Source organism: Chinchilla lanigera, unplaced genomic scaffold, assembly GCF_000276665.1.
Source record: "Chinchilla lanigera isolate Chin_1 unplaced genomic scaffold, ChiLan1.0 scaffold00040, whole genome shotgun sequence".
Taxonomy (NCBI): Eukaryota; Metazoa; Chordata; class Mammalia; order Rodentia; family Chinchillidae; genus Chinchilla; species Chinchilla lanigera.
The window spans coordinates 8,187,762-8,200,589 of record NW_004955441.1 but is presented as its reverse complement, the minus strand read 5'-3'; the positions used below and the strand labels follow the sequence as shown (position 1 = coordinate 8,200,589).

Genomic DNA, 12,828 nt, shown 5'->3' with positions numbered 1-12,828 from the left:
GAAAAGAATGGGTACTATCAAGAAATCGACCAATAATAGATGCTGGTGGGTCTGTAGTGAGAAAGGAACCCAGCTCTAAATATTCTTAATCCTACTCTCCTAATTCATTCTGGACTTCACTCAACCAATCACAAAAGATTTTCTGAAAATCTACCTTAAAAAACAGACATTTTCTTCTGCAGCCAGTTTTCTTTTATTACACCTTTAACCACGATTTGATATTATATTAATGTTTTGAGTGGTACAAGAAATGAAATCCAGTGCCTGAAGTAAATGTTTATTTTTATACATTTTTATCTTCTCCTATGATAGAAATGAAAAATGATTGAATTGTATTATATGTGGATCAAGCTACTAAAATTATATAATAAATCAAATTGAGAAGCTTCTTGGGAAACTTATCCTGAAGGAAGAACTAGGAAGAATATATTTGTCTTGGCTTCTTTTTCTCTAGTGGCTGAGACAAAATACCTGATGCTGAATATTAAGGGAGGAGAGGTTTATTTAATTCATAGTTTGTGGAGGTTTCAGTCCATACTTGGCTGGCTCCAAGGTAGAGTGGCACATGGCAGAGGGTAAGAGTTCATGGTGACAGAAGACAGTAAAAGCAACAAGAGCAAAAGGGAGGAGTGGCAGGAAGCAGCCTCTTTTTCTCCCTCACATAAGCAAGCTACCTGCCCAAGGGCAGTTGTAGCACTCACATCCATAATTCCAACATTGGACCATAAATCAATCATAAATCTAGAAGCCCACCTCATGACTGCATAAAGATTTGTGGGGACAGCCAGACAAACCATTACAATATCTGATCTAAGACAATAGATGCTAACACAAATACGTACTGCTAGGATTACTGAGGGAGAGTTCAACGCTTACAGTAGAAGAAAACTTGCTTGACTCTTTAATAATATTACCAGCTTTAGACAGTTCTATTATGCCAAAATTAAAATATTCAACTCAGTAATTGTCAGAGTTCAAATTATAAGTTATAAAAGTACCTAGTAAAGTAACTAAGACATTCAATCTTATACAATATTTTTTTTCTTTTTGGTGATGATATAGGAGCTTAAACTCATCGTCCTTGCAATGAACTACGTTCCCTACCCTTTTGGATTTTTTTGTTTGTTTGTTTGTTTTGAGGCAGAGTCTTGCTAAGTCATCGTGTTGCTCAGTCTTTGGTATGAAGGTACAGTTCTCTTGGCTTAACCTCCCAGAGGGTTGGGATTATAGATGTGTGCCACTGCAACCAGTTTTTCTGCATCCTATTTTTAAATACCACTTTTGGGGGGCAAGTTAGATTGACTCTTCAAATAAAGTATATTATAGTAATATTAATGCTGTTTTTAAGGTAGAAATCTGCCTTTTACTTTCCTTATTACTATTTTCACATTCCTCACAATGGAAGAGCCTGAGATAATAATTTTTCAGAAAGCAATACATTTTTAGTGTCATTTTTGTATAAAGTATCTCATATAATTTGTTTCAAACATTTATGAAATAGTTACCTAAATCACAAAATAATTATTTCTGTGGAAATTAATTATGTCTGAAAAATTAGAGCCACTGTAAATAATTCTTACTCATTCTGTCATGAAGGCACAGTTGCTTTTACTGTTAAATGTATTAACAGTGGCGTGATTGTTTTTCATCTCACAATGAAAAAAGTTACAGAATGTTAAAGTTTAGATGTAAGCTGTCCCTAAAATCATCTTGTGTTCAGAGGTGGAACTTTAATAAGATAATTGATCATGAGCTTGCTGTCCTCCTCAGTATATTAATCGGTTGATGAGTTCATAGCTGAATTTGCTGTTAGGAGGTGGGCCCCTGTTGAAAGAGGAGAGTCTCTGGGGCCCTGCCTTTGGAGGGTTTATTTCTTCCTCTGACTCTTCCCTGTCATTTTTTCTGCTTCTTTGTTGCTCTAAGTTGAGGAATCTTTCTCTGTCACACACTTCTGCCAGCCCATTGATGCCTTAAAGCTAATTTACCACAGACTGAACCATCTGAAACCTGAAGCCAGTAAACTGCTCTTTCTTCAAGGTGCAGGTTTCAAATATTTTGTCCCCAAAAAAAAAATATTTTGTCCCAAAAATGACAAGGCTGACTAATACAGAGGTACACATTTAAACAGGAATTTTAAGTGTGGGTTGGCACATTATTATTATTATTATTTTTTTGGTTTTTCTCTGGTACCAGGAACCGAACTCACGACCTTGCACTTGCCAGGCAGGCGCTTTTGCCACTGAGCTAAATCCCCAGCCCCTGGCACATTATTTTGTGAAACAGAAACACTTACAGTGGTTTTCTTTTGGCAACTTATTTCCACAGATGAAACCTACTCACTCAGAGCTCAACTAGGCATCTTAAATTTATCATGTTCAGAAGAAAGTTTTGCTTCTTCCTAAAAATTTTTCCTTCCTGTCACTTTCTTCCTTTCTGATCACTATTTTTCTAAGGCTATGTTATCTGGGATTTGGCTGCTCTTTTCCTTACCGGCCTCTGTCCTTCATGTCCATATAATCTATGTGTTACATAACAGTTAAACTTATATAACTGTTAAACTATGTTTTAAAATTTAGATTAAATTCTGATATTAAATTTAGTGACAGCTTACTATGTGAGGATAATGTTTTCTATATTTCACTTTTAATAACTCCTAACTTTAATACTACATTTAATTCTTTTTTTCACATGCAAAACAATAGTCTCATTAGTTCTCATTTTTCATATGTAAAAGCTGAACAGCATGAAGGTCAAGAAACTGATTATATTTAGCAACCAATACTGCAAACCAAGTCATCCAGTTTTAGGGCTTATACTATTACAAAATACACCAACAATCTTTTATCATTTCCCTTTTTAAAATTTTCAATGGTTTTCATCTCCCAAATCCAACTTTCACAATGATGTACTAAAGTCTCTTCTGAACAGTGCCAAAGATATATTTAGTAAATATGCATATCACATCCCATCTCAAAGATTGCTGTGTTATTCCCAAGTATTAGGAGGCAGTACAATGTTAAATAGTCTGTGGACCGAAACTCTGAGTAAGTCTTTTATTGAGTATTCAAAACTGGAAAGGCCATGTGTAATGGAGGCTGACATGCACATTCTTCAAGCTCTTCATGCTTTCTGGCATGGTATATGCCTCTGTAGGAGAAAAGGAAAAATAGAAATTATTTATAGTGAAAATGGAGATATGCTTTGGTGAATAATTGTACAGAGCTTTTTCTAGTATAAATCCTGGTGTTTGGGGGGGTATGAAAAACAGGAAAATCTAGCAACATGTTATGTAAAGGTAAAGGATCCAGTTTTCACACAGGCACAAATGTTTCATAAGTCACATTTTTTAACAATTCAAAATAAATTTAGATCATGTATTTTAAACTAAAACATACAGTTAAACATTCTCAGAAGTAGGAGTAAAATCAATTTTACTCTAGTACTATTTTATCTTTTGATACATAGGTTGTTATTTATTTAGTGTATGTGCTATTTTATTGTTCTATCCTAACATACATCCAAACACACACACACACAGAATTAAGGCTTTAAGTAATTTTATTTGCATCTCATTTTCTTCCTCCATCTCCCCAAACATGGTTTTGCAAATAATTTCTTCAAAAATGGGTGATTTCTGGAGCAAGTTTTAACTTTTAGAAAAACTCCAGCATTTGCTACCTTTTTCAATAGCCCCAGTAATCCCATTTTTCAACTGAAATGCCGTCAGTCCTGTAGTGTTTAACTCCAGATGTCAACCCAACTCCATGCAGCCCGGGACAAATGAATTGAGTAAAAACTATAGAGCTCTCCATGGTACTGCACCAGGTCCCCCATCCCGTTGTCTCCTGTCAGAAAACGAAAACTGACATTTGTCTGGTATCCAGGAGACATTTGGAATCTTATATCCTTAATCCAGTAGTTACATCCACTCCACCCTATTTCCCTGAATTCCACTTTTATTCATCTGGCTCTTAAGGTTCTTCAAGTATTCACTGTATCTTTATGTAACATATTACATAAATAATCTGTGGAGAATACTAAAATTTTTAGGACAGTGACTATAGATAAGACTGGAAATATATTCTTGGTAAATATAGTATATACAATAACAATAGTATAATATATACAGTATTATTTTGATACTGATTATTATATTTAAGTGAAAATGACACTAGTAATGATAATGGAACAATGTCAATATGAAAATATGCAAAAGCAAATAAAGAAGAATTGTGAAGGGATAGAAAATTGTATGGTCAGGTACTAAGAACTACTGTTTAATATTAAGATGTTTTGTTGTTAACACCTTTATCATTTTCTGACAAAGCCATAAATCTTTAATAAACAAAAATCATGCAATTATATGAAATCTACATTAGACCCAATTGAGAGAAAAGTGGTGATATTTTAATAATACATATGTTCAATTTCCTGTGTGATCAGATCAATTCTTGCAAAATCTTGAACACATCATCACAATTATTGCAAAGAAATAATTCTTTTCCCATTTTTGAAACTGAAGTCAAGAGGTTATAGCAATAAACATTGTTCACACACAAGTTTCTCCCAGTCTTTATGCCCAGTCAGAAGCTGTTACTGATCTTAAAGGTTATTGTCACATGTGATTCTTCAGGACAAAATCCCACATATCCATAGCTGATGTCAGATGTGTCCAGCCTATGGTCCACATGTCACATTCATTCCTAATTAGCTAGAAATGCAAAACCACAAGACTGGGAACTTTATTATTTAGTGATCTGAGGTAGGGGGCAACTTTTTTTAACAAGAGGTCAATATGTAGCCCAGGCCTTCCTTCAGCTCCTTATGTAGCCCAGGCTGGCCTCAAACTCCCAATCCTTTTGCTTCATCCTCAGGAGCTGGAGGATTACAAGTGCGAGCTACCACATCAAGCTGCAATGTTTTTTGTAAATTTGTTGCATGGTACTCAAGCGCCAGACTGTGTAGGCAGAAATAGGTTGCTGTGTAGGGGAAGGTAAAGTGCAATGCTAACTCTACCTTCTGATCCAACCACACATAGTTGAATTGAAACCAATGTGTATCAGCTATGTCATGCACTGTGCAACCTGGCTATAAAACACAGCCAATACAAATACTCACATTATTTGTACATTACAGTATACAGCACATTATGTTACTATAGTGTAATATATTATGATAGTATTTCAACCTTCCTACACATGTGTGCCTATGAAAACAGCTATTTATGGTTACTAAGCAGACCTGTAAGTTTTATTTAATTTATATACAGCCCAAGACAATTTCACTTTACTCAGTGCTCCCCTGGCAACCCACAAGGTGGAATACTAAAAGCTTAAAAAAGAGAAATGCATTTCTCACATCCTAGAGACTAGAAGCCCAAGATCAAGTTGTCCACAGCTTTGGCATCATCGAGGCCTCTCTGCCTGACTCCTGTTTGTTGTGCCCTCACGTGGTCCTTCCTGTGTGCAGGAAGTGTGCTCTTGGTGTCCATGTGTTCAGATTTCTTCTCATATGGACACAAGTCGTAATGAATGCCCAATGTCCTCATTCATACTCAATTACCTCATGAAAGGCCCTGCCTCCAGATACAGCCACAGCTGAGCTACTAGATCTTAGGGCTTCAGTATATGAATCTGATGGGGACACAATTCAGCCATGATGCCTGGGAAGGAGAAAAGGGCTAGGTGTGAAGGGGTAAACATTCAGTTTATCCTCCAGATCGTGCAGTGTGTCCCCACTCTCAGCTATATACTGTCATCAGGAGCAAATGATCCCTTTCTGTTCTCCAGGAGCCTAGACTGCAAGCTTGAGTGGTAAACTTCATTGACCAGCCTGGAAGTTGACTTGGGGATGTCTTCATTTCATCATAATTTATTCCAAAACAATCTTTTGATCAATCCTCTTATTTCTAGTGTTACATGCATGTATGTATTTAAATTGGAAGTACTGGGATTGAACCTAGGGGTTTTGTTGTGAGCTGTATCCCAAGTCCATTTTATTGTGTGTTTTGAGACAGAGTTTTGCTAAGTCACTATGCAGTCCTCCTGCTTCACCTTCCCAGTGTGCTGGGATCAGAGGCATAAACCACTGTGCTTGACTTTTACTGCCACTTCCAAACTTACAAGGCCATCATTTTTGAGGGACCAAGTTGTCATTTTTGAGGGACCAAGGCCATCATTTTTGAGGGACCAAGTTATATACTAGTGTATAACGAGTCGTTCCTTGGTTTTCTCCTGGATGGCTTAGAAATTAATTTAAGGACGTGTTTCTTTGAGTCAAGAACATCTTGGCCACCTACATTTCAGATTCTGAAATTTGGTGGTTCTTTATCCTCCTCCCATTCTCTTAGTCTTTGGTTATTTATTCATTTTGCAAATGAATCTGACATTTGAGTGGGATTTCTAGAGGAAATAAATATGTTCAAACTGAAATCTTCATCAGGAGTTTTACAAATTGGAAGTGAAAATACTCTGCTCAAAATGAAGATTATCCACAAAATCCAGATTTACTGTAAAGTCTATTGGCCATATTCTTTCTGTGTTTGCTTGCAGTTACACAATGTAATGTCTATTAATAATGGAGTCTGGTTAGCTCTTCAATTCTTTACTGCCATGATGGTTTTTCAGTTTGTTTATTTGATTTTATTTTGCTAAATTTCTGCAGCTGTTAAACTTTAGTCCTAAGCAGAAGTCAAAAGGAGGATACAATGATTTATATTTTTTCTTCAGAGAAATAACTGCTGTTTAATAAAATATATTTAATTTACCTTTACACTTCCTCATTTTTATCATATTAATAGTTACTATCTGAGAATTTTTAAACATAAACTTAACTGATAATATTCTATCTCAAAAAAGTATTGTATACACGTTTACTGAGAATAATAATGAGATAAATAAACTATTCTAATACTTATTTGAGCTACAAAAATTACTTGCACAATTGGTAGGGATAAAGTTCAAAGAAATTAGTAGCCATCTGAAGGGGCAGTCAGTATATAATGTTTATAGTTTACACTATGATATCCATTTTCATCTACTCTGGAAAGCATATGAATAATTGGTGATCTATCTCAACAGTTTGCTGGGATTTCTCCTCATGTATTTTCTGAGATTATTTTATAGGTAAATATCTGAGGGTTAGTCCAGCCCAGGAATAATACACAGCAAAGTATAAAAATGACTTTTCGAACATAATTTGGTCTTACTTGAAAGCTACCTTTGCAAGATGCATAATTCAAAATTGAAATTTTACATGCTTAGTTGGAAAGTCACAATTATGAAAACATCAGAATTATGTGCTCAACAACATGAATAAAACTCTTTTAAAACTGCCATGGTAACTTAATTCTAAAAGAGGTCAAAGAGAAAAGAAAGAAAGAAAGAAAGAAAGAAAGAAAGAAAGAAAGAAAGAAAGAAAAAAGAGAAAAAAAGAGAGAAAGGAATAAAGTATATATATGCTAAAATAAATGTATTAATAATTTCTGTTGCTTTATTGAGAGGAACAGTTGATATTTAATTGTCTGATCATTCTCATATGCCTATATTTGTTTATCTGAGTAACCAATTTAAAGATAACAATATGTAATACAACAACCATCGTTAATTTCCTATCATCTTGTCTGAAATTCTCTATTGTTTTTATGTTGTTTCATTTATGTCTGTGAGTTTTTAAATATGTTTTTGTTCATTTATCTTTAAAATAAAAAATACAATAAAAAATATATGTGCACATACGAGGATAGCTGAGATAAGTGTATTGTGATGTCTGTTGGTTTATTGAAAGATACAGTTAATGCTTACATTTTTTTTCTTTTGACCACTTTTGCATGCTTATTTCTGGTAATCTGAGCAACTAATTTGGAAAACAACACTGCAATATAACAACCATTGTTGAATTCCTCCTACCACCTTCTTTAATGAAGCTCTGTATCATTTTTAATGCTTTTTAAATTAATTTATTATCTTTAATTGTTCGATCAATCTTGAATTCTTACATCTGGTAATCTGAGCAACTTTGCTGAGGATAGCAGTGTGTAATACAGCAACCATTGTTAATTCCTATCATCTTGTTTTGAAATTCTGTATTGTTTTTGTTGTTTTTGTATTGCTCTGTTTTTGTCTTCATTATTGTTATTTTGTTTTGTTTTTCTCTTCCCTTTAAAATAAAAAACGAGACCACCCACTTAGGACACAAAATTAAATGGATTATTATTAAATAAGCAAAATGCATGTAATGTATATAAGACAAATATAAGTACCAATCACATACATTCACATATACTACATACCTTATGCATAGAGAGAATGATGAAGAGATCAAGCCAGAAAATATTCATGAAAAGTTTACCAACTTCTTGGGTTCTACAATGTCAACAAAGGGAAGAAAGTCAGTTAAAGAAGCAGTAGTAACATAGATGTTCTCTTAAACTGTACCAGCAAAGCACACACCTTGGGAAAGCCCTTCAAAAGCATTGCCTAGAAACACTTTGTTATTATTGCCACAGTGGTATTAATGTGACCCAAGCCACAAAATTAATGGGATATTGTCTTGGAAAATCATATTAAATATGGTATAGTACTTTCAAATAGAAAAATAATTACTTTTTCCAATTCTAAATTCTGAAAATATATTTTTCTAGTTCCACTTAAAGAATCATAATATAAAGCTGTAGTTTTAAAACTACTGCTTATATTTTCTAATGTAATAATTAATGTGAAAGAATTCGGTTATGTCTGTTCCCTCTTCTTTTCTACCAAAAATATGTCTCTGAGGTTTAAAAATCAGAATTTCCACATGAAAATTAGAGTGTTTGTAACATATTGGAACAATTTTGTTCACTTCCCTTTTCCATGCAAACTGATTCAAAGAAATGAGCATTAGAGTTTTGAAAAATTATGCTCACATTTAGATGGTTATTGAACACTAGTCAAGGTCTGCCTAAGGACAAGGACAACTTTGGCCTCAGAAAACACTTCTGAGAACCATCCAGGAAAATGTTCAGAAACAAGTCAGTGGAGTGTTATAAATTCCTTGTGATGGCGCAGTACATCAAATTATATAACCAGTATATATTTTCATGCTGACATTCCTGTGGCTACATGCAAGGCACAGCGCTGAGGGGGCAGAGATGCTTGGCATGTGGCAATACTGACATTTCTATCACAGAAGTAATTTTCTGTCCAAGACATTTCAGCTTCCATGAAATTAGGTCATTGATGAAATTTTCAAAATCTTTTCTAGTTCCAAAATTGCATGTTTCCTTTATTTGGACAAATTCCATAGGTAGAACTCACATTTTGATACAAACTTAAATCCAGTTATGGTTAGGATACACAATATGAAAATAAGTAACAGGCTTGACCCATTTGTAAGTGGCAAAATTTTCAAATCTCATTTTGTCTACGTGTTCTCAAGTGTTTCTTCTTGGCACTACATGGAAGTGTAAGACAAATGAAACCATCAGAAAGTGCCCTGCGGCTGGTGATGATTTCTTTTTCAAATCACCCACACATAGTGCCTTCCCCTTGAGGATGTATACACAGGCTAAATTTTTCTAAAAGTTAATCTTGTACTCATCTCTTAGCCAACATCCTTCACTGAATATATTCATGCTTTGCTGCATATTTGGAAAATTTGGAAAATGAGTCACTGAACTGATTTCCTATCTTTGGTAACCCTGAATTCCGCACTGTCAAGAGGGGGCAGCTCAAAGAGTAAAGAAACAACTTCAATAGGAAAAAATAGGCAGATGTAAGTAAAAATCTAACAGCAGGTTAGTGCTTATCAAAAAATGGGTATAAAATGTATATGAATATTTTTTGGCCTTTTTGAGACAGGGTCTCACTGTATAGTTCAGCTGGTTTTGAACTTACTTTGTAGCCCAGGCTGGCCTCAAACTTGAACGATCCTCCTGCCTCAGCCTCCCAAGTGCTGGGATTACACGTGTGCGCCACCACACCTGACTTGAATATTTTTAAGATTATGTAAAATTTTCAAAGCACCAGAAAGCTTTGATTATGATTACTATGAGATCGTTTAAGGTTGAGATTTTTCCCTGTGATTCTATCAATCTCTCATGCTTGGAAATGGTTGACACGGTGTCCATTATAGGTGAAAACTATGAAATTCCAAAATAGAAATTAAAAATCTGATTGATTTTTTGATATAGCGCCTATAGAACACAGCTTTTATATCTAAGCCCAGTGAAAAGGCAGCAGTTACTTTTATCCAGGAAAATGTGAAGTTACATTGGAAATGGAAAAAAGGCAGAGAAAGTACTAAATTTTCTTTTTGAAGTTGCGATATTAGCTTCAGTGTTTAGAGAAAGTTTATGAAGCTTTTGTTCAGTTGTGCACATAAAAGAAAGAACAGCGGCAAGCAGCAAGAAGAAAGTTCGTTTCGAGGAGGAAGGTATTGAAGCCTGTGCTCTTCCTGCTTTGCACTATATAGCCCTAAATGAACAATGGCCCTCAACTGTTAGGCTTCCTGCCGAACCAGAGTAGAGTAGCTGGGCCTACACAGGCACAGTAAGACTCCGAGTGGGAAGAGCTTCGAGTTCTTTGGAGAGATATGTTTTATAAATACTATTATTATTAAAGCTATTATTACAGCTGAGCCCTGGTTTTAGCTGATGCCTTTCTGGAGGCAGTGGGTGGGCAGTAACCAACTTCTCCACCCTAGGAGAGGCTCTTAGCATCCCCTTACTTTCTTCACATGCTGAATCTCAGCTCTATTGTTTCTTGTTTCTTTGCTTTCTCAAGGAGCTCTCCTTCCCTGCTTCACAAAGAAGGTCAGTTCCCAGAGAATGAGACAATCAGGCAGGAAATTGCAAAAGAACAAATCAAGGTAGCAATTTTAGTAAAAATAACCGGATGCAGCCCAGGAGAAAATGGCTTTTTCTAGAGTTTGCCTTGTGTACCATTCATTACTGTACATGGCTTCCACACAGTGCACTTGTCCAAAGGTGTCCGCTTGCGAAGAGTTTAAATCTCCCTCAAGAATCTTACAGTTCCTCCGGCTGCCAGGGCTCTGAGAAGCACTGTCAGTGTGATCCTCTTCTGTCAATTTATTCATATATAATTACCCACCTGTGCAACCTCTTTGTATCAAGGGAAAGAATTTTATGGAGACTCTTTTAGATTTTCCTCTTTCTCCTTTTTAAAGGAAATACTTTAAATTGCATTTAAGGTGTCCAAAGTTTAATGTCCTCCCACACATATTTTAATTGTATCTTGCACCTAGGAAAGTTCAGAATCATGACTGAAACGAATATGGATATAGGAAAACCATGCCAATAATACATACTTGTTTCTCACAAGAAACTGAAATGAGAAATTCTCTACAACGTGCTCCAGTGGTGTTGAAGTCTGCCCTGTTTGTCACAGGACAGTTTGCACAATTGGATATTTTTTAAATTCAGAGAATTTGAAATAACTATTTAAAATACTGTCCAGATATGCATTAAATTAGTCTATTTTTCATTTTGGATAAGCAACAAGATGCAAATGGTTGTGCGGTCATCCTTTGCTTAATGAGTACATAAGGTCATGAGGATACTTGTAAAGTGGCACTTTCAGGTCAGAGGGGGAATATCACCGAACCGGACAGGGGAATCTCCTCTCAGTGTCACATAACTTGTGGAAGAGCGAGGACCAAAGTCAAGGTTATCTAACTCACTGTGCTTTTCATTCAGTATTCTTTCAACCCTTATAGTGTTAGTTTCACTGTTTTTGAGAAACGAGAGAGAATTTCCTGAATAAAAATGCAAACTTTAATATTAAATGAAAACAACTAATTTTAATACTTGTCTTAAAAGGTTGAATGTGGTAGTTGCAATTGTGGTTTACATTCATATATTTTAGGAGAAAAATGTAAGGTTATTAGACAAACATCAAAAATGCAAAAGGATAGAAAAATAAATATGAAAAATAAAGAAAAAATTAATCTCCCAAAGGGAAACCATGTTACTTGGTAGACTTTCTTCAATTATCTGTTTCATTCTACATTCATAGGTATATGCAAATATATTCATATATCAATATATGAGAAAATATGGAAATATTGATTTGATACTGATACTGTAAAAATATTTTTATGTGTTCATTGGTTATAAGAATTTTCCCATGGATTTATTTAATCTAAATGCATTTAATTATAACATACATCAGACACTGTTTAAGTAAATTTTCAAACCTCCTTCCATTCAAGGTATAACATATTTTTCATTGTTTTTCTGTTTCCACAAGGAAAGTAACACATGCTAAGGAATTATGTACCATGAAAACTGAAGAGAAATTAATTTGTATTTATAAAATGTCTGAAACTTCCAACCTCACATTTACATTATACTTTAATTAGTGTTATCATTTTTACCCAAAAATCCTTAAACAAAAGAATAAGCCCAAGACAGATTGTGCTTCTGCTTGGATAGATATTGGTGAGTATACTGGGAGTCTTATGTCCAATGAGATAACAGAATGAACATCTTATAAAATAAGTAGGTCTTGACTGTAGAAACTGAAAAGAGAGCTAGGTCAGTGCACTAATACACCAGGAAAAAGAAAAGCTTTTTGTTCAATGTAGACTTATATTCTGACTAGAGAAAAAAATAGAAAATCCATCACATTAACAAAAATGTTATTGAATCTGCAGCATGCCAAATATGGTGCTAAATTGAAGAAACAAAAAAGCATGTGAAACATGATTCCAGCTCTCAACTATTGTAATTCACATCTTAATGGGGTGCACCAATATCTGTACCACTATCTATATCTAATTCACATCTTAATGGGATGCACCAATATCTGTACCACTATCTATATCTAA

The 12,828-nt window shown here is 34.7% G+C and overlaps 1 long non-coding RNA gene across 1 annotated transcript in view; it reads right to left on the bottom strand.

Moving 5' to 3' along the window:
• Positions 1-2,943: 2,943 nt before the first annotated feature.
• Positions 2,944-12,828, bottom strand: part of LOC102019329 — a 12,943-nt gene continuing 3,058 nt past the window's right edge. The window contains exons 2-3 of the long non-coding RNA XR_262057.1: positions 8,291-8,363; positions 2,944-3,147 (exon numbers count right to left, since the gene is read on the bottom strand). This is a non-coding gene — a long non-coding RNA (uncharacterized LOC102019329). The remainder of the gene's footprint in view (positions 3,148-8,290; positions 8,364-12,828) is intronic.